Source organism: Dasypus novemcinctus, chromosome 12, assembly GCF_030445035.2.
Source record: "Dasypus novemcinctus isolate mDasNov1 chromosome 12, mDasNov1.1.hap2, whole genome shotgun sequence".
NCBI lineage: Eukaryota > Metazoa > Chordata > Mammalia > Cingulata > Dasypodidae > Dasypus > Dasypus novemcinctus.
In genome coordinates this window covers 58801166-58823151 of record NC_080684.1, presented here as the reverse complement: position 1 = coordinate 58823151, position 21986 = coordinate 58801166, and the positions used below count along the sequence as shown (strand labels likewise).

At 37.0% G+C, this 21986-nt stretch overlaps 1 protein-coding gene and 1 long non-coding RNA gene across 15 annotated transcripts in view; one reads left to right on the top strand and one right to left on the bottom strand.

Moving 5' to 3' along the window:
* OSBPL8 (oxysterol binding protein like 8) overlaps nucleotides 1-21986 on the top strand; it is a 273463-nt gene that overhangs the window by 36498 nt on the left and 214979 nt on the right. For 10 of the 14 annotated variants that reach the window (XM_071218961.1, XM_058308454.2, XM_058308452.2 and 7 more), the window contains exon 1: nucleotides 18472-18916. The exons of 1 other annotated variant lie outside the window; for it this stretch is intronic. The gene's annotated coding sequence lies outside the window, so the exon portion shown is untranslated. Of the gene's footprint in view, nucleotides 1-18455; nucleotides 18917-21986 lie in introns of those variants that run through there. 3 more of the 14 variants (XM_071218964.1, XM_071218962.1, XM_071218959.1) reach the window with 2 other exon arrangements.
* LOC131280621 (uncharacterized) lies at nucleotides 17086-18374 on the bottom strand. Its single transcript, XR_009188287.1, has 2 exons — nucleotides 18038-18374; nucleotides 17086-17703 (listed from the first exon to the last, which is right to left on the bottom strand). It is a non-coding gene; the product is annotated as an uncharacterized lncRNA (long non-coding RNA).

Below are 21986 nucleotides of genomic sequence, written 5' to 3'. Positions count from 1 at the left end.
TTTCAGGGAGTAAATCACAGAGAGTACATTTTAAAACTTAGAATGTATGGTGTGCAACAAAAGATATAAGACAAAGAAACAGGAAATGATGGCCCATACAAAAGAAGAGGATAAAAAAATAGAAAACACCAAGAAAGAAAATAGAATGTGGACATATTGAACAAAGTCTTTAAAAAAGAGATCCTAAAAATGCTCAAGGAAATGAAGGAAAGTACAAGCAAAAAACTAAAGGATATCAGGAAAAGAATGAGTGGGCAATATGAGAGTCTAAGCAAAGAGAACTTAAAAAAAGAACCAAACAGAACTATTGGAGATGAAGCCCATAATAATTGAAAGGAAAACACCTGGGAGGGTTTCAAGAGCAGATTGGTGCTGGCAGAAGAAAGGACACTTGAAATGAACCAGTCTCGGAGGGAAAGAAGAAAGAAATATTAAAAGCAAAAATAGCCTAAGATAGCTATGGAACACCAGGAAGTGCATCAGTGTACATGTTATGGGAGTCTTAGAAGGAGAGAGAAAGGGCAGGATGAATAGTCAAAGAAATAATGACAGAGAACTTCCCAAACTTAGCAAAAGATGTGATCTTGCACATCTAAGAAGCTCAGAGAAGACAATAAGAAAAACATCAAGAAAAATACACACCTTTACTTACTGATTATATTATCATATGCAAAAGACAGGGAGAGAGTTCTGAAAGCTTCAGAGAAAAGGAATGTGTCACATACAAGGGACTCCCAATTAGAGTGAGTGCTGGCTTCTCATCACAAACCATGCAGAAAAGAAGGCAGTGGGGGAAGCGGACTTTGCCTAGTGGTTAGGGCGTCCGTCTACCACATGGGAGGTCTGTGGTTCAAACCCAGGGCCTCCTTGACCCGTGTGGAGCTGGCCCACGTGCAGTGCTGATGTGCGCAAGGAGTGCCCTGCCACGCAGGGGTGTCCCCCGCGTAGGGAACCCCCCACACAAGGAGTACACCCATAAGGAGAGCTGCACAGTGCGAAAGAAAGGTCAGCCTGCCCAGGAATGGCACTGCACAACGGAGAGCTGACACAGCAAGATGACACAACAAAAAGAAACACAGATTCCTGTGCCGCTGACAACAACAGAAGCGGACAAAAAGAAGAACAGGCAGTGAAAAGACACAGAGAACAGATAATGGGTGGGGGGAGGGGAGAGAAATAAATAAATAAATCTAAAAAAAAAAAAAAAAAGAAGGCAGTGGGTTGAAATACTTTAAGTTTTGAAGGAAAATAACTGTCAGCCAAGAATTTTATTTCCAGCAAGATTCTCTTTCAAAAATTGGAAGAGATTAAGACATTTTTCAGATAAACAAAAGCTGAGGGATCTCACCATCATTAAACATGCCCTACAAGTAATACTAAAGGGAGTTCTTCAGACTGAAAGGACAGGACACTAGACAGTGGTTCAAAGTGACATAAGGAATAAAGACCTCCAGTAAAGATAACGCTATGGGTAATTATAAATGCTAGTATTATTATACTGCTTGGTAGGTAACTCCACTTCTTACTTCCTACAGGTGCTAAAATGTAAATCCATAAAAGTAGTGATAGTTCTAGGTTTTTGGATATACAATGTACAAAAATATAAGTGGTAACAAATACAAAAAATGGGGGGGGGAAAGAGGGATAGAGGAAAAGTATATTTGCATGTTATTGTAGTTAGGTTGGTTTCAAACCGAAACGATAGTTATATATTTAGGATGTTAAATTTGACCTTATGGTAACCACAAGGAAAATAGATGAAAAATATATCCAGATAGAAGTGAATTGGCATTCAATATAGAACAACACAAGAAAGTAAACAAATATAAAAGGAGGTTTTAATGGGAAGTGAAAGACAAAAAAGGTATAAGACTTAAAAAGGCTAAATAGAGAAATGACAGAAGAAAGGCCTGCATTATCAGTAGTGACTTTAAATATAAATGGATTAAACTCTCCAGGACAAAAGGCAGAAATTGGTATGATGTATAAAAAATCATGAGCCAACTATATTCTGTCTGCAAGAGACTCCTTTTAAAATTAAAAAATGCAAGTAGGTTGTTAGTGAAAGTATGGAAGTAGTAAGCAAAAGAGAGCTGGGGTGGGTACACTAATATTGAATAAAATAGATGTCAAGTCAAAAACAGTTACGAGGACAAAGATGGTTATTGCATACTGATAAAGAGGACAATCAAACAGGAATATGTAACAATTATAAATATATATATGCACCTAACAGCTGAGCCCCAAAATTTATTAATCAAATACTGACAGATTTGAAGGGAGAAATTGACAGTTTTACATTAATAGCAGGAAACTTCAATACACCACTCTCAATAATGGATAGAACATCTAGTCAGAAGATCAATAAAAAAGTACAGGACTTGAATGGTGTACTAGACCAGCTAGACCTAACAGATATATTATAGAATGCTCCACCCAACAAAAACAGAATACATGTTCTTCTCAAGTGCACATGGATTATTCTCCAGGACAGACCACATGTTGATTAACAAAACAAGTCTCAGAAAGTTAAAAAATATTGAAATTATACAATATGGATTCTTCAAACACAACACAATGAAGCTAGAAATCCGTAACAGAGGAAGAAATGGAAAATTCACAAATATATGGAAATTAAACAAAACACTCTTAAATAACCAGTGGGGGGTAAAGAGGAAATCATAAAAAAAAATAAGGAAATTTCCTGAAGTGAATGAAAATGAAAATACAACATCCCAAAACTTATGGGATGCAGTGTAGGCAGGGCTGAGAGGAAGAATGATAGCTCTAAATGCCTACATTAAAAAAGAAGAAAGATTCAAATCACTGAACTAATTTCAAAATTGGAAGAACTAGAAAAAGAAGAGGAAACTAAACCAAAAGCAAGCAGAAAGAAGGAAATAAAAATGATTGGAGTGGGGATAAATGAAATGGAAAATAAATAGAACCACAAAAACAAAAAGTTGATTTTTTAAAAAATCAATAAAATCAACAAACCTTTAACTAGACTGACAAAGAAAAAGAGAGAGGATACATATAACAAAAATCAGAAATGAAAAGGGTGACATTACTACTGACCCTACTGAAATAAAAAGAACTGTAAGAGGATACTATGAACAACTATATGCCAATAAATTAGCCTATATGAAATAGATAAATTCTTAGAAAAACACAAACTATCTACATTAACTCAAGGAAAAAAATGGAAGATCTCAACAGATCACTTACTGGTAAAGAGATTGAATCATTAATCAAAAACCTCCCAACAACAACTAAAAAGCCCAGGACCAGATGACTTCACAGGGGAATTTTACCAAAAACTCCAGGAGGCTTAACTTCAAGTCTGCTCAAACTCTTCCAAAAAATTGAAGATGAGGGAATACCCTCTAACTCCTATGAGGTCAACATCTCTGTCATATGAAAGCTGGAAAAAAATACTCCAAGAAAAGAATATTACAGACCAATATCTCTTATGAATCTAGATGAAATATCCTCACAAAACTGAATCCAACAGCACATTAAAAGAATTATACATCATGATCAAGTGGGATTTACTCTGATAAGCAAGGTTGGTTTAACATAAAAATATTAATTATTGCAATACACCATATTAACAGAATGAAGGGAAAAAAAACACATGATCATCTCAATTGATTAAGCAAAGGCACTTTACAAAATGCACCCTTTCTTGATAAAAACACTTAAAACACTAGGAATCGAAGGAAACTTCCTTCACATGATATGGCATATATCAAAATCCCACAGTGAACATCCTACTTAATAGTGAAATCGATGAATTTCCCTCCAAGACCTTGAACAAGGCAAGGTTTCCCATTGTCACCACTGTTATTCAACATTGTATTGGAAGTTCTTGTCAGATCAATTAGGCAAGAAAAAGAAATAAAAGACACCCAAAGTCATTGGGAGAAATAAAACTTTCCCTATTTACAGATAATATGATTCTGAAAAATCTAAAACATAGCTCCCAGAGCTAATAAATGAATTCAGTACAGTGACAGAGTATAAGATCAGCATCCCAGTACTGATTCTTTACACAAGCAATGAACAATCAGAAGAAGAAATCAAGAAAAAAAAAATCCATTCACAATAGCAACTAAGAGTAGCAAGTATCCTGGAATAAATCTAACCAATGATATAGAGGACTTATACATAGCAAACTACAAAACATTGTTAAAAGAAATTAATGAAGACCTAAATAAATGGAAGGATATTCCATGTTCATAGATTTGAAGACTAAATATTGTTAAGATACCAATCCTATCCTAACAATTTATAGATTCAATGTAATCCCAATAAAAATTCCAACAACCTTCTTTGCAGAAATGGAAAAGCCAGTCATCAAATTTACATAGAAGAGTCAAAGAGTCTGAATAGCTAAAGCCATTTGAAAAAGTTGAACAAGTTGGAAGACTCACACTCCCTGATCTTAAAACTTATTACAAAGCCACAGTAATCAAAACACCATGGTAGTGGCCCAAGGATAGACATATGGACCAAAGGAATAAAACTGAGAGTTTAGAAATCCCCTCTCACAGTTATGATTAACTGATTTTTTACGAGGTTGCATAGACCACTCAATTGGGAAAGAAGAGTGTCTTCAGTGAATGGTGCTGGGAAAACTGGATCTCCATTTGCAAAAAAAGGGAGGAGCGCTACTATATACCATTTATAAAAATCAACTCAAAATGAATAAGAGATAGAACTACCAAACGCCTAGTAGAAAATATAGGGAAGCCTCTTCAGGACCTTGTGTTAGGTATTGCACACACAGAAAAAGAAAAAATTAGACAAGTGGACCTCATCAAAATTCAAAATTTTTATTCTTCCAAGGACTTTATCATGAAGGTAAAAGGACAACCTACACAATGGGAGAAAATATTTGGAAACCACGTATCCAATAAGGGATTAATATCTACAATATATAAAGAAATCCTCCAACTTAAAACAAAAAGACACAGAACCCAATTTAAAAATGGGCAAAACACTTGAATAGGCATTTCTCCAAAGAAGATATATAAATGGACAGAAAGCACATGAAAATACTTGTAACATCATTAGCCTTCAGTGAAATTCAAATCCAAGCTACAATGAGCTACCATTTCACACCCATTAGAATTGCTGCTATTACAAAAATGAAAAATAAGAAGTGTTGGGGAAGATGTGGAGAAATAGGAACACTCATTCACTGCTGTTGGCAATGTAATATGATGCAGCTGCTGTGGAAGATAGTTTGGGGATTCCTCAGAAAGGTAAATACACAACTACCATATTACCCAGCAATTCCACTACTAGGTATCTACCCAAAGGAATTGAAAATAAGGAATCAAACACATATTTGCACTTTGATGTTCATAGCAACGTTGTTCAGAATTGTCAAACAATGGAAGGCACCCAAATGTCCATCAACTGAAGAATGGATAAATAAAATGTGGTATATACACACAATGGATTATTATTCAGCTGTAAAAAGGAATGAAGTGTGCTGATACAAGTGACAACATGGATGAACTTTGAAGACATCACTTTGAACGAAATAAACCAGGCACAAAAGAACAAATATTGCCTGATCTCACTAATATGAAACAATTAGAATAAGCAAACTCACAGAGTCAGAATTTAGAATATAGGTTATCAGGGGACAGGGTAGGGATAAGGAATAGGTGGTTAGGGCTTAAAATGTGCATGGTTCCTATTTAGAATGATGGAAATGTTTTGGTAATGGATAATGGTGATGGTAGGATAATATCGTGAAGGCAATTAACAGCACTGAAATATATATCTGAATATAATTAAAAGGAGATATCTTAGATTGCATATATGGTATAAATTTTTTTTTAAATTCATAGAACTACACTATACTAACAGTGAATCCTAAGTTAAACAATGGATTTTAAAAATATAATTATAAAAATGTGCTATCATGAATTTTAACAAATGTTCGATATCAGCACAAGGTGTTGGTGGTGGAGTGGTGTATGGGAATCCTTTATTTGGTGCATGATTGTTCTATAAACCAACAACTTCTCTAATGAAAAGAAACTAAAACTATGTGGTATCTGTCACCTGTGTTTATTGAGCACCTGTTGAAATGATGGTTTTGATACATCAGTCTAAATAAAATAATTTTTAAAATAAAAACAAAAAACTAAAGAAGGAGAGAACTACTGCCTAAACAAAGACCAACCAAGAGATATGCAAAATTGCTGGTTGTTGGTGATGGCTGCTCAAGTGAAAAGGCTGTGTGGCTCTTGTACTAAAGTAGCCCTTAAGAGGCAAGGGTAAGATGGACAGGCAAAGGACATCAGTAGGCAAAGACACACTTTGCACTGGCAGCCTGGCAGCCTACCATGTTGGAATGTAGAGTCTCATATTAATGATTCAGAAACTGTATCAGGGCTCAGTAGGAAATAGTGATTTTTAAAAAAGATTTATTTTACTTACTTTATTTATATTCCCATCTCCCAGACGGTTCTCTCATCTGTCTGGTCATTGCTTGCTCACCTTCGGCAGGAGGCACTGGGAACAGAAACCAGGATCTCCTGCATAAGTAGCAAGTGCCCATCAGCCTGAGTGACATCTGCTCCCTTTGGGCTGCAGTGTCTGGGGTTTGTGGCCACTGCTTATTGTGGCAGGGAGGTAGTCTAGCTCAATGTGGTAGGAGGCCACGTCTGCTCATCTTCTCTTTTAGGAGGCATGGGGATCGGAACCTGGACCTTCCATGTGGTAGGCAGGCACCCAAGTGGTTGAGCCACATCTGCTTCCCAGGGATTTTTTAAAAGTTTTTTTTTCAAAGGATTTTTTATTGTTATAAAAGCAGTATATGTACATGGTAGAAAATTAGAAAACACATAAGCAAAATAGGAAAAGAAAATAACCATATTCCCCCTCTAGAAATTATAATTGTTAGAATCTTATCATATATCTTTCCAGATCTTTATCTAGTCTTACCTAGTATGTAAATATATATTCATTTATATAGTTTTTTTTACCAAAATGATATAATACTCTACATGCGATTTTGTTATTTACTTTTTCAATGAACAATCTTCACCTTTCCAAATCAATAAATTTTCATCTTCTCTAAACCTCAAGTTCATAATCGTCCATTAGTTCCCAAAATATCTTTACTTTGAAAATTAGTTTTTAAAAGTAAAGAATCATTTATTTTTCCTTTTCAGTATGAACCATATTTCAAGGAAACCAAATAGTTCCAGGAAACAAAGGCAAGCTCTAGTTTACTGAAGAAAGTCAGGACATGGAAGGAATTACAGAATTAGAGTTATTTTGCAATTCTTACTGAAATTATTGATTCATATAAGGGTTTCCAACAGGTGTTAAAGCATGAGATTTATGCTTGAAAGTGAACTGGACATCTATATAGTATCAAAGTAATGCAGTACAGATTACTTATTAGTCACAAGTTTATAAAGGAGGGATGAGACTGCCATACCATTAATTTAGTTATAGGTCTAAGCATCAACATCATTGTGGGTCAATCAAATAGTATATGCCTCCTGAAAGATGCAATATAAAAATAAACGTTGCCTATATGTATTCTGGCCCAAAATGTTTAACTTGAATCCATTGAGTCTTTATATGTATCTTTTAGTTCACAGGAAGTACTAGGGACAGACAAGCAAGCAAAGTGCACTCACTACAAGGAAGCACCAGATGAATCCAGAAGGTGAAATATTCCACAAGACACCAGCCTTTTCTACTCAACAAGTCAAAAGTCTGTACAGAGGGAGCAAATGTGGCTCAAACAGGTGAGCACCTGCTTCCCATAGGGGAGGTCCCGGGTGCCTTCTAAAAATAACAAGCAACAAATGAAAAAAAACAATTCAGGGAAGCCGATGTGGCTCAGTGGTTGAGTGCTGGCTTCCTGCATACAAGATCCCAGTTTCCCCAGCCTCAATGCTTCAAAAAAAAAAAAAAAAATTAATTAAAAAAAATTTTTTTAAAGTCTGTATGGATTGGGAGTTGGTGGTAATTGAGCTACATTAGAAAATACTTAACAGCCAGATGCTATAATGGGTCTGCATTGGATCCAAATTTAAACAGCCGGCTGTAAAAGAACATTATGAAATAATGGTCTTATTCCATTAGGGATGTCTGTCCTAAGCAGGTGAGGCAACAGGGCAGTATCATCCCTACACATAATCAACCCAGTTTGGGCTCCATCAGGACTGACGGGAAGGTAAATAGTCTTCTCTTGCTGGAACATTGGGGCACTGTTTCAAGGATGACACACTACTCCCTCCTTATTTTGAAGATGTATATAATAAGGACTCTGGGTTGGGATAAATGAGGAATGAACTGCTGATAGTCTAGCCTGCCCCACCTTGGCTGACATCAAGAGGATGATTGACTAAGTCCCTTGGTCCTAGAGATAATAATGCACCAGATAATCAAGAATGGCCCTCATGAGAGGTTCAAAAAATGCTACTTAAGGTCATAAGACTAGTAACATGGATGACTAAAAATTATTAGTATGACATGAACAAGATAAGATGTTCTGGGATGCTAAGCTTTACTGTGGAGGCATAAGAATAGAATTAATAAGATAGAATATATATGTCCTATATTGTACTTAGAGATTATCTTTGTTTTACTGTTATTTGTTGTACTTAATAAATAAGTTTCACCAGAGGGGAGTGGCTTAAGAGTGTTGACTCTGTATTGTTAAGAGGAGGTCTGGGTGGAGGCTTTAGCTTCTTCAATGGTAAACATAAATCTGAAATTGAGTCTGTACCTAGTTGCTCAGGAACTGGCTTGACTTTTCACAACACATGTGAGATCCTCATAGGAGCATTGGTATTTGTACAGATTCTCATAAATCTGTTTACAAGGTCTGAGGTTATGTCCGTTTATATATCTTCTATAATTTTCAGAACAAGATCAGTTCCTGCAAAAGCTATGGTATCAATAAGTTAGCAGGGTGTATGGTCTGTGTGTAATTTTCTTTGGAGTGAGTGAAGTGAAAATACAGTTTGTAATGCAACATGCACTCCCAGAAGGTAGTTATCATAATCATTTATATTTCTTGAGTTCTTTAATTCTTAGAATAACACTGTACAGTAGGTTTTTAAAAAATGTTGTTTTTCAATTCTACCTTTACCAGATAAGGAAAAAGGCCTTGCTAAAATCATACAGCTAGTAAATGATAGGGGAGAATTAGAACCAAGATTTGTCTGACTTTGGAGTTGGAGCTCAGCCTCTTTGTGTGATACTACTTTAGTAGCCAAATTTATATTACTGAACTTTTTAATATTGAAGTGATTCCAAGATTTTCTCTGGACCTATTAGTTATACTAACAACAACTTTTGGGTTATCATTGCTAGCCAAGTGGGGATATCTATGCAAGAAATGAAAGTACTCAGTTCTTGTCAACTATTAGCACCAAAGAAACAAAACATTAAGAGAGTATCTCCCTTTTTTTCCCACAGAAAACAGTGAATGCTATTCAAGGCAAAGTCTAAACTTTTACTTGACATTTTTTTGCTACTCTTTATGAATTTGACAGTTGTGCATTTGGAATCTGTTCAAATTCTATTTGTAGTTGAATCATGAGAATGCCAAGGAGATCAGTACATCTGCTTTTCAGCATCACTAGAGTAATCTGCATTTGCAGAATACTTTATATAAATTTGAATATGTTAACATGCTCAGATTAATTACCACAGACCATATGATGATAGGCCCTTCGCAGGGGGTTAATAGAAGTTTGTAGCAAAAAGTAAATAGCATGAGTTACTTTTGGTTTGAATACTCTAATTTTTAAAAATTATAGACAGGTAAGGAAGAAATGATTACTCTATTTGTTTAAGGGTAGAAAATAACAAAGTAGTAGAGTACATTACCATGAACCTGACCTAGCAGTAGAGAAAAGAAAGCAACATACTTTGAAGGTTTTGTTGTTGTTTTTAAGCAGGGGCCTGGTTACATTTTAGAGTACTTATCTCTAAAAAATAACATTTTTAAAAAACACATGATCACATTACCATTACCACACCTAAAACAATTAACAAAAATTCCTCAATATCATGTAATATTCAGTCAGCATTAATATTTCCTTGTCTCAACTAAAAACTTGGTTTGAAGAAAACTAAAAAAGTTTCACACATCTCATTTAGTTGATACATTGAATTATCTTTTAATTTATAACAGCCCCCCCCCCCCAACCCGCTCCCTTTTTTTCCCTTGCCTTTATTTGTTTAAGAAACCAGGTCATTTTCCTCTAGAGTTCAGATAATTGCGTTCACATGGTGTACTACTTTTATAGTAATTTAAGGAAAGAGGTGGAGGCTAAGAAGCAAATGATGTCAGGTCCCAAGACTTGGCTGACAATAGAAGGAATTTAGTGGGGAGTAAGTAGCAATGTGATTCTTTCAGGACTGGATCCTGTGACTGATCCTCCCTGAAAAGAGGCTGATGGTCAAAGAGAAAGTCTTAATGGAGGTGTGCTGAATTTAAAGTCCATTTCTAGGAGGGTGTTACAGGGATTAAGAGGTTAAAGAAAATTTACTGGGGGAATGGGATTAGCTTCTGGTCTCAGCTGTTCATCTAAGAATATCAGGAAAAAGTAAGGCTCCCACACAAACTTATTGAAAGCCACTAAAAACAGGGTCCAGAACAGAGGGAAGAGCTTGACAGGAATGCAGTGGACTGCTTATTCGAAGTATAGGGCAGATACCTTCTTTCTCTACTTTGTCATCTCTGGGCACCAGTATTCTGGAAAGGTAAGAAAGATACTGAATACTTATGACATCTGGCAGAAGGCACTGAAGTAGATCCTGTCCTTGTTGGGAATAGTAGACAGATGGCTGCTATTTGATAATGCTGTAAGTGTATATGGCACCTTTACTCCCAGTAGAGAATAGGAGAAATGACAGTTTTGAAATACTGTTGGTTAACAGGGTACAGTCTTTTGCTAGATTCTTATTCATTTAAAGTGGAGCATCCTAGAGATATCTGATAATTTTTCTGTAAACATAATGGGTCTAGGAGCTAGTAAGAACTGATAACTTATTAAATTTAATGAATTGATGCACAATCTGATTCATACAAATTGAATTACTTGTGGCCTCAGGAAGTTTGTAATATTCTATAAAGACACATAGTACATAGCTAACTGGAATAATATATACTAGTAATATGTGACCTTTTATATATTTTGTAAAGAAATAAAAGTCATTTGGACGGACTGCTGTGAAATTGTAGATTTGATTTTATCAAAGAAGTATCATAGAAGTATGTTTTGAATAATCTCATGTAATGTAGAATGGTTGATGCAAAGGAGAGTAAACCTTTGTTAAAAAGTAAGGTAATTTTTTTGCATAATAGCTATTTATGACTTTGGAAATCTAAGGGATTATGTTTTCTGTGCCTTCAATGCTTAAATAATTGTGATAAACTGCTTTCTATATACTTTCCTGAAATTGAAATGAAAAAATTTTAACTGGGAATGTGTAGTCTAAGTAGCCATCAAGAAGAAAAAGGTTATTTATTTTGAGTAGGATGCCTTCTGAAATGAATTAAAACTCAGGAGTAAATCCTTATACCCTGAGCATAAATTTCTGGCTATTTCTACAGATGATGTTAAAAGTCTTAGCAAGTACCTAATTTTGAATAGGCAATGTGGGTGGAAAGAGTAGGCAGAGTCTTTCAAAAAGACTTAATTGTCCCTAACCTGTGAATACATAATTATATAATTTGTTATGATGAACTTTCATTTTTAGATTTCTATGGTAGGAATCATTAATGCATCATGGTTTGTGAAAAATAGTATATAATTATGCTTTTTATTACTCTAAATCATGATCTCCTAAATATATGCTAATTTCATAGTCTGACTATTAATAAATCATCTTCAGTTGGTACATTATGCAAATTTGAAAAAAGAATGTCATTATGAAGGAAAGCACTTAAAATGCAGCACAAGTACAGTTACTTAAAAAGAGGATACCAATAAAATGTTAAATCAGATTTTCCTATATGGATAAGAAAAGAAAAATAAATGGAAATGTTTTTGCTTTTAAAGGCATATACTGGAATGAGACAATAGTACAAATGGATAAAATAGTATGATGAGATCTGTTTTTTTAAAATTTCTTTCCCCCCCCCGCCAGTTGTCTGTTCTCTGTGTCTGTTTGCTGCATGTTCTTGTTTTGTCCACTTCTGTTGTTGTCAGCTGCATGGGAATCTGTGTCTCTTTTTGTTGCGTCATCTTGCTGTGTCAGCTCTCTGTGTGTGCGGCGCCATTCCTGGGCAGGGTGCACTTTCTTTAGCGCTGGGCGGCTCTCCTTATGGGGTGCACTCCTTGCGCGTGGGGCTCCCCTACACAGGGGACACCCCAGCATGGCATGGCACTCCTTGCGCGCATCAGCACTGCGCATAGATCAGCTGCACACGGGTCAAGGAGGCCCGGGAACCGGGGACCTTCCATGTGGTAGACAGATGCCCTAACCACTGGGCCAAGTCCGCCTCCAAGATCTGTTTTATAGTAGGTATAAAATGAGAATTTGGCTGGATATATTTCCAATTTTAGGCATATGAGTGATTGTTATTTTTCCTTTTAAAATATTATTAAAATATTTGAACAATTCTTACTGTTTTGCATAGTCAATGTTTTTTAGATTTATCCAACTATTACCATTTTCAGTGCCCTTCTTTTATTCTCAAGTCTCACACCATCCATTTTCTGCCTTTAGACTTTCCTTTAGTAAGAATCTATTGGTAACGAACTCTACTTTGGCTTACTTGAAAATACCTGTATTTTGGCCTCATTCTTGAAAGATCTTTTCAACAGGTATTGAATTCTAGGCTGACAGTCATTTTCTCTTAGCCCACTGAAGATATTCCACTGTCTGCTGATGAAACATCAGTCAGGGTTCTCCAAAGAAAAAGAGTCAACAGGATATATATGTCTACAAATAGTATATATATGCATACACATAAACATACACACACACACACACATATATAAAGATATCATAGGGAATTTATAGAGATTGAGAGCTTTATTATAAGGAATTGGCTACATGATTGTAGGGGTTGGCAAGTCTGAATTCCTTAAGGAAAGCTGGCAGGCTTGAAATTCAGCTAAGAATTGATGTCGAAGCCTTCTGACTTTGAGGATAATTTGTATTTTCTCTCTGATGCTTTCAAGACTTTCTTTTCTTTTGCAGTTTCACTATGATGTGTCTAAGTGTGTATTATTTTTTAACTTGCTTGGGATTTACGAAGTTTTCTAAGTCTTTTCGGTTGGATTCTTTCATCAGTTCTGGGAAGTGTTCAACCATTATCTTGTCAAATACTGCCTCTGTCCCATTTGCTCTTTCCTATTCTCCTAGAGCTATAATAAGATTATAGATATTCTCACAAAGACTTCCTTGTCTCTTAAGCATCATATATTTTTTATTTAATTTTCATTTTCTGTTACATTTGGGATAATTCTCACACCTCTACCTTCCAGTTCACCAGTTTGTACTTCTCTTGTGTCAAAGAGATTAAACTTGTCTGGGGAATATTTAGTTTGATTTTATATTTTTTATTTCTTGAAATTCTATTTGTTTTTTTCCCCCCAACAATCATCATTCATTCTTTACAGTTTCTTCTTCCCTGCACATATTTTCAAGGTTGTCTTTTATTCTTTTTTTTCATATTTCTTATTTTATAGTCTGTGACTGATAATTCTAGTATCTGAAGTGCTTTTAAATGTTTTTGTTTTTTTGCCTTTTGTTTGTGCTGTTTTCCCCTAATATCCTTATTTTCTTCTGTGATTTTTTTAAAAACTATGAGGTGCTCATTTTTCTCACAATTTTGTTTATAGTCATTCTTTATAGCTCAAAATGAAGAGGGTTCCTCCAGTGAAGATGGGCATTTGCATCTGCCAGGTGTCTGAGAGCACTATTGGTCAAGAATCATTCTTAAATATCAGTTTGAGGGTTTTGGGAATCACCAGGTAGTATGGATCCAGGTTATATTTTTGTGGAAGCTAGATTGTAGATCCCAACTCTTGATATGATTTTGTTTTTCCTATGTCCTCTAGGTGTGACAGTTTTTGTGCGACAGTTTTCTTTGCAGACTCAGGGAGAGCAGTATGTGTGTAAGAAGGGGCAAGTTTATTACACTGAATGAATAATCACCAGAAATTCAGTTTTGTGTGTGTGCACGTCTTGGGGGACAGTCCTTAGACTTTTCATATTGGACAGGGTCATGGGTTTTGTCTTTTGTAAGGCCACTAAATCCAAATCTCCTAGTAACTGGGTTTGGCAAATGCCTTGAAGGTAAAAGCTGTGTTTAGGCTCTGCTTAACTCTAGTTCCTACCTTCACTTGTTTTTCTGTGTGTGTGTGTGTGCTTTAAAAAAAAAAAATTCTCTTTTTATTTTTCCTTCTTTCCACTTGGTGTTTTTGACTTAATAATTTCTTACCTTAATGCTAGCTAATCAACATATTTAACAAAGATTAAAAAAATATTTTTCCAATCTTTCTGTTTTCAGGGTGGCATTTTGCTTTTAATGGATTTAAATGTCTAGTCCATGATATTACCAGAAACAGAAGCCTATATTCTTTATATTTTGTTGTATTATCCAAATTTTCCTCAAGGGATATTCCTTTAAGACAAATAATACCAAATAGAACTGCTTTAACTCAATTTGCAAATATTTTGCAAGCAAATCTATAGATTTATAAATAAGCCACTTTTTTTAGTGTAAAATTTGGCTGAATTTTTACCAACTATCTGGTTGACTAGTTTGTAGATACCTTTTATTTATTTATTTTAAAAAAGTTTAACTATTGTTCTATAGTACATTTAATCTTGGAACCACTAATTTGTTGGCTCGAATTCACTTTGGATGATTCACTAGGTTGGGTTGTATAACAACCTCAAAAATTTCTGGGATTTATAACAACACTATGTTTCGCTAATGTTTTACATCAGTAGCTATGGATCAGCTGCTGTAGTACTGCTCCAGGATGAGGGTCAGTTTTGGGTTTGTTCCAGTTATTTTATTATTTTGAGACCCAGGCTAAAGAAACAACTTCTGTCTGGGACATGTCTTTCTCAAGACAGACAGCACAAAAGCAAGAGATTGACCTGAATCTTGCCTTCATATTTAAAATTTCTTCAACACAGCATGTGTCACATTTACTCACAAACCATTGGCTAAAGCAAGTCACATGATCAAGCGCCCATGGTCGTGGTGGGAGTGGGGGGAGTGAATATTTGTGATTAATAATACAACCCACTACAATCTTGAAAATTATGTTGACTACCTCAATGCTCTCAATTTCAATCTTCCAGAAAAAAGAAGTTTGTAGTTTATCTCCTGATTAGCAACCTTTGGCAACATTGTCTAACTGGATAGGATAAAGTGAAAAAAAATCTCAAGCCATACCTCTCTCATTCTAGATCAGGGTCAAAATACATTCTGTGGGAAAGATCATCTAGCTTGTCAGTGCTTGTCAGTGCTTAAACTGATTTGGAAAACATAACTTTTTATTCTCAGAATTGAATAATTAATCACTAGGCAAAGAAGACAGAATTCTCATTTGAGTTAAAATTGGACAGTTATATAAAATTTATTTTAAAATGTCATTCTTAAAAGTCATTTTAAGAGTAGCAAACTTACAGGATATCTCTTAAAAGAGCAAATGGGAGTTATTGGGTATTTTTCAGTAACAGTGCAAAATCCCATATTACAATTTCAGCTTTTATGTTGTGATTACACTGAAAATGCTAGATTGAATGATTTATTTCCTGAAATCTGAGAATATTTGGAAGGCCCACAACAGGAGAGAATTTTTAAAACTGTAAAGATATATCATTATGTTGCAATTAGTTGTGAGGAATGTAAAAATCCAGCTATTTGTGAAACGTAAAGGACAGAAGATAGTGAAAGATACACTTGCATTTGTTTTCTTATATCTTTATTCTCACTTGCATTGATTTTTTTTTTTTTGAGTGGGGTTGAAAGGAGTTATAGCTAGTTAAGAATTTGCATAATCCTGGGTATACCATGGCTGTTTGTTTCAAACCTAAGTGTCAGCCATTGGAAAAAAGATTGAGGAGCATCCCTTAAAGAACATGTAGTTTATCAGAACTTGAAACGCAGAGAATAATTACCTAGTCGCACTTGGTAATTAGACAACTCTGTAACCTAGGCCTACTTGCTTCCAGTATAGTGCTTTCCATTTCAACCAATGATTATATTTTCAACAGCCAATATAAGACACTAGGGCTGAGGCAAGAGAGGATTAGGTAAAGCAACTTGCCTCCTTTTCCTAATCTGTGGTCTCAGTTGCTAAAATAAGGGAAAAGCACCAGGGAAACAGAGTTTAGATAGTATACTTGGCATGCTATCTATGCTCTAGAAACATTCTTTTTCAAATCTATTTGATTCCAATTCACAGTAAGAAATACATTTTAAATCACAACACAGGATACATAATCTTCACACCTCCTCTCCCCCTCACCTCCAGGTGAAACAAAAGTTTCACAAAGCAATTCTGACACTTACTAGATATGATACATTCTGAGTTTTAAAAATATTCTATTCAATTCTATCCTATTTAATTAACAAATAAAACTAGTTTTTGAGTCACTGTTTGAAAAACACTAGTCTAGAAAATTGGAGACAAATTTCAAAGTGTTGAAAGTTACTAGCTTTGCTGAAATACTGTCATTCTCCAAGTTTATCTGAACTACAAGTACAATCTTGGAGACTTTCAGAACAGAACCTGGCAGAATCTTTTCCTAATTTGAACAGTAGTTTATTAGCATATCTCAGATTCGAAGACTCATTGTTTTTCACATTTTTAAAAAAAGATTTATTTTTATTTTTATCCCTTTCCCCTCTCCCTGCCCCAGTTGTTTGTTTTTTGTGTCCATTTGCTACGTGTTCTTTTTGTCCGCCTCTGTTGTCAGCGGCACAGGAATCTGTGTCTCTTTTTGTTGCGTCATCTTGTGTCAGCTCTCTGTGTGTGCAGTGACTCTCCTGGGCAGGCTGCACTTTCTTTCTCGCTGGGCGGCTCTCCTTACGGGGCGCACTCCTTGCGAGTGGGGCTCCCCTACGCGGGGGACACCGGTGTGGCAGGGCACTCCTTGCGGCATCAGCACTGCGCGTGGGCCAACTCCACAAGGGTCAAGGAGGCCTGGGGTTTGAACTGCGGATTGGCTGCCCTAACCACTGGGCCAAGTCCGTTTCCTGTTTTTCACATTTTAACATCACTGATTTCAAGATGTATCTGAACAAATCAGTGACTTGGTTTATTGTAAACAGCAGTGTTTTTTTTCCTTCTTGGGAACATGGAATAATGGTGAGTCTTAGAGCTTCTATGAAATATATTAATACTAAGAATTATATAGGCCAAACTTGATTGCTTGTGCATTTCAAAGTATCCAGTTGATCAGAATGTCTTCTAACATATCAAGAAAATGTAAAGATGAGAATTGAGTAAGAAAAAACCTTAGTTCTGGATAGGAAGGAAAAATGATTTACAAACTGAGTTTAGTTATTAGGAAAGCTGTCTCATTTGCCTTCATGGTTAGCAGGATTTGATGATCTTTCTGCTCCTCCACCTCATTTATTTCTGTGTTGTTTCTTTCTTTTAGTGACAAGCATTCTACCCTTTTTCTCACATCAATAGGGTTGGGAGAGGATTCATTGCACCATCACTAAAAGGAAAGGCAAACAGGTTAAGTCCAAAAGTTAAGGTACTTGATAAAAGCAAGAATTAGACTTTATATTTATAAAATGTAATGCAATGCCAAATTCCTGTGTATCTGTTTAAACTGCCACCAACCTAACACACTGTAAAACTTAATTACTGAAAACTGGCACCTTGGATCCTGAACATGACTAGGAACAAAAATAAATTTGTTGTGCTATTTTCACGCAGGCATGACTGAAATGCATCATCCTTCCTTCACAAATAAAAACCTCTAATGAAGAAAACTGTAAATTAAAGGCCACAATTAACGTGCTACTAGAAATAGGAACAGTAGTTACTGAAAGTCAGATGGTGTACACTACGGTGCTTTCTTTTTCTCTTTGCCTAGAACTTCAATCAAGTCCGAGGTTGGGGAGGCGGGTCTCACGCTTAGACCTCAGAGTGGACGTGGGGGTGCAGTGAGCCCTCACTAGGGAGCTCTGCTGTGCCATCTCCTCAGACTAGAACGGGCTCGAGACGATGGGTCCAGAAGGCCTCGCCTCGGCAGGTCAGCAAGTGCGAGGCCCACGATGGTGGGCTCGGCTCCGAAGGCCGCCCACGGGTCTGCAGAGGCGGTTTGGCCGTGAAAATACTCTGGCGGGGCAAGGTGTTGACAGTTACTCCCGCGCGGCTTGCTCCCGCCTAACCAATAGGGCGACTAGGCCCCCGCCTCCGCGGGTCGTCACGTGACGGGAAGGGGGTGTGGCCGGTGGCCGCGAGTCGGGGGCGGGGCCGAGGGTGGGGGACGCTAGAATGTGAAGGATCGTGGCGGCTTGGGGTACCCAGAGGAGCGGCGACGCGGCCGATGACAACATTAGGCCGCGACGTGTACCCGGCGGGCGGCTGTGTTAGCGGCAGCCAGAGCGGCTGCAGCGTTAGCTTTGGCTGCGGTAGCAGCGGCCTCCGGTAGCGGGCGGACGGAGGGAAGGAGGGGGCCCGCCCTGGCCTGTAGACCTCGGGACCTGAGTTCCCGCCCATCTTGCGGGCAGAGCCGACTGCTCCTCCGCTGCGGCGAGACAGCGCCCTCCGTGTGGGCTCGCGCCCCAGCTGCTGCCAGCAACAGCGACCGACAGAAGTTAGGGTCCGAACGGACGCGTGCCGGGCCCCCACCCCCGGCGCCACCCCGACCCGGGAGGAACCGGCCTCCTGCGCTCCGCCTCTCCTGGGGCTCCGCACCGGTGAGTGTCGCGCGGATCCCTGAGTCAGAGGCGAGGGGTCCCCGCCTCTCCGGCGACTGCACCCCCTTAACCCCACGTTCTGAGCTCGGGCCGGCGGGGACTTCCGACCACTCAGCGCCAGGGAGTTCCTCTTTGGCTTCTTTGTCCCTTTTGGAGTTGGGGTTCTAAAAGCTGGGGCCCAAAGGAGGAGCCACGGCTGGAGAGCATGGGCGGGAGTCTGTTCGCGTTTTTTGACCGCCCAGAGTGTCTCCTTTTCCTGAAGTTTGACTGGGCGGACGGCAGGGTCTCGCCGGAAGCTCCAGCACCCGGGAGAATCGGCGCTTTGTCGCTTAGTTCTGTTAAGGCGAGGCTCCCGTTTTCCTGTGATAGCCCCAGAGGAGGCTGTGCCGCGCACCGCAGACCGCACCTGCCTTTGCAGAGCCGAGTGGCACGACGTCTTTTATCGAGACCAGGGGTTCTTGATCATTTTTATTCCACGGACCCCTTTGCTTATCAGGTGAAAACTACGGACCCATTACTAAGTCCACACTACGCTGTATTATTTAATAAATATATCACACCCGCACCGACACGTCCCCACAAGAATAATTTTTTTAAAAAAATTTCAATTCAAGCTCACCAACACCTTGTTAAGAAGCCCTTGCTCTTATTTTTAAGCTCTCTCAAGAGTAGATTCAGGTCCCAAGATTCTTCACATGTAGCATGCTTTTGGTTCATTGAAACACCCATTCAAGATTAGCTGAGGCGAGGGGACAGTATAAGCAGATTTTCCGTTCACAAAAGCCATTTAACTCTCTTTTTGAGAGAGATCTGAGTTGCTGAACGTTAACTAATTTCATTTCATCCCAATGCAGTCTGAAATGATAGGTAATTTGGGCTCCTACTTAGGTGATAAAACTGATATAAGCATATTGGCTTTAAATAAATAATATAAAGAAGTTTTGCTTTCTACTACTGGAAGACTTAAATGTCTTATAGAATGGTTATAGAATTTATTATTCAGGTGAAATTAACTTTCACCTGAAATACATCCTCAAATTAATGTTACCTTAGGTCTTTTCAAATAATTATTTAAAGTAGATTTTTCCTCTCCCAGGATGCTAGGAACAGCATAAATTGTGGAGGAACGTGGATGAATTGCTTCTTAGGTTTTCTTCATACCATCCTGTTTAGTCTAACTTGATTATGCTGAGAGAATGTTATAATTTTCTGTGCTTGCTAGAACCCATTTTACAGTGAAATTATTAAGATCATGGTTGTTTTATAAAATGGGTTGGGGAAGGAAAAAGGCCATGAGATTTAAAAGCACCTATTAGAAGTACAACTACCTTCAAATTTTTGTTACCTGTATTTTGATAGCATCTATGTATTGAATGACTACTATATGCCTGTTAAAGAAGCTAAGAAAGGGAATTGATGAAACATAAGAACTACCTTTTAGGTCGTTAATTATAGAGATTAAGTTGTTGAGTTCAAATTCCATGTGGATAATCTGAGCCACAATGCATTATACATACATATGTGCTTAAAAATGCCTGTTTAATTAAAAATGGTCATGGTTTATTTCTCTTTGATTGAATTATAATGTTTATTATATCTCTTACCTATAGGAAAATGTTGCTATATTTTTCAGTTAGAATGTTAATTGCATTTTAGTAGCAACTATTTTTCTTACAACAAATTTATGGCATTTATAAGTTTGGCAATATTTAGATTTTTTGATTCAATTTTTGATTCAATTTTGATTCAATTTTGATTCTATTTTTGAATTGAGGGTGTTAAAATATACTGTGGGGATAAATATACAATTTTGTTTATTAAGTTATGTTTCCGTTTGCTTTGATTTATGAATGGTGGTGATGGGAGCACAACATTGTGAACATAATAGCACTGAATTATATATTTGAATGTGGCTAAAAGGGGAAAAATAATTGTATATAGTTACTAGTATAAAGAAAATAGACTGTATGTCAAAATAACATATGTAGATATATGTAAAACACAAATAGGGAACACTAATGTAAACCATGTATTATAGTTAATAGTACTATTAATATTCTTTCATCAATTGCAGCAGAGGTACCACACTAATGTAAGGTGTTAATGGGCTGGGAGGAGAATAGTATATGGGATTTCTGTATTTTCTGTATGATTTTTTTCCAAAAACTTACAGCTTCTTTAATAATTTTTTTAAATAAAAATAAAGTTTACTTAAGAAAAGAAAAAAAACATAACATTATGACTTTACAAGATCTGCATAAAAAAAGGATATTTCTCTCTAAAGGATTTCTTTTAATAGTGAGTGATCATAGGACATTTAAATTTGGTTTGGGTCATATGTAATCCTTCTAAAGTATGTTACTTGAATTGAGAAATGAATGACAAGATAAGGAATTGATATTTAGATCAAGTTTTCTGATACTATTTTTGGAAGTTTTATCCTAATAACAATACCAGAAGTATTATATTTTCATATTGATGTTATAGTATCCAAAGTCGGAAACATTCAAAGCAGTGATCTTGGAGCACCACGTGATTCAAAAGTAGAAGATGTAGGTGCTGCCTTGTTCTTTCTTTTTTTAAGGAGGTATTGGGGATTGAACCCAGGGCTTTTTATATTTGGGACAGGCATTCAAATACTTGAGCAACATCTGCTTCCTGTCTTATTCTTATGAGTAAGACCTACTTATAAGACATAAATACAACTTGAATAAAAAAGCCTCTGAAAACTACACTACTTTTTTTTTCTTTTTTGTTTCCTTATATACTACTTCTAATGAAGTTGGCTGGTGTATACGGAGATGGATGGAGAGACTGAGTGGAGCACTTGTGTCTTAAATATAGTTCCCTTGTGAATGGAATACAAGGCGATGTCTGGACGAAGGTTGTGTGCATATTTCACGCATGTATTTGGGAAACCATCCCTGAGAGATTTTAGATCTATCCTTATTCTCTTCCTTCTCACTCCCTCCCCCCCCACCCTGTGTATATACACTCACAAAGGCATGAGATTGAAGGTCTAATTTGGAAGGCATTGTAGAAGGGAGTTTTCTCCCTGAAAAGTTTGGAA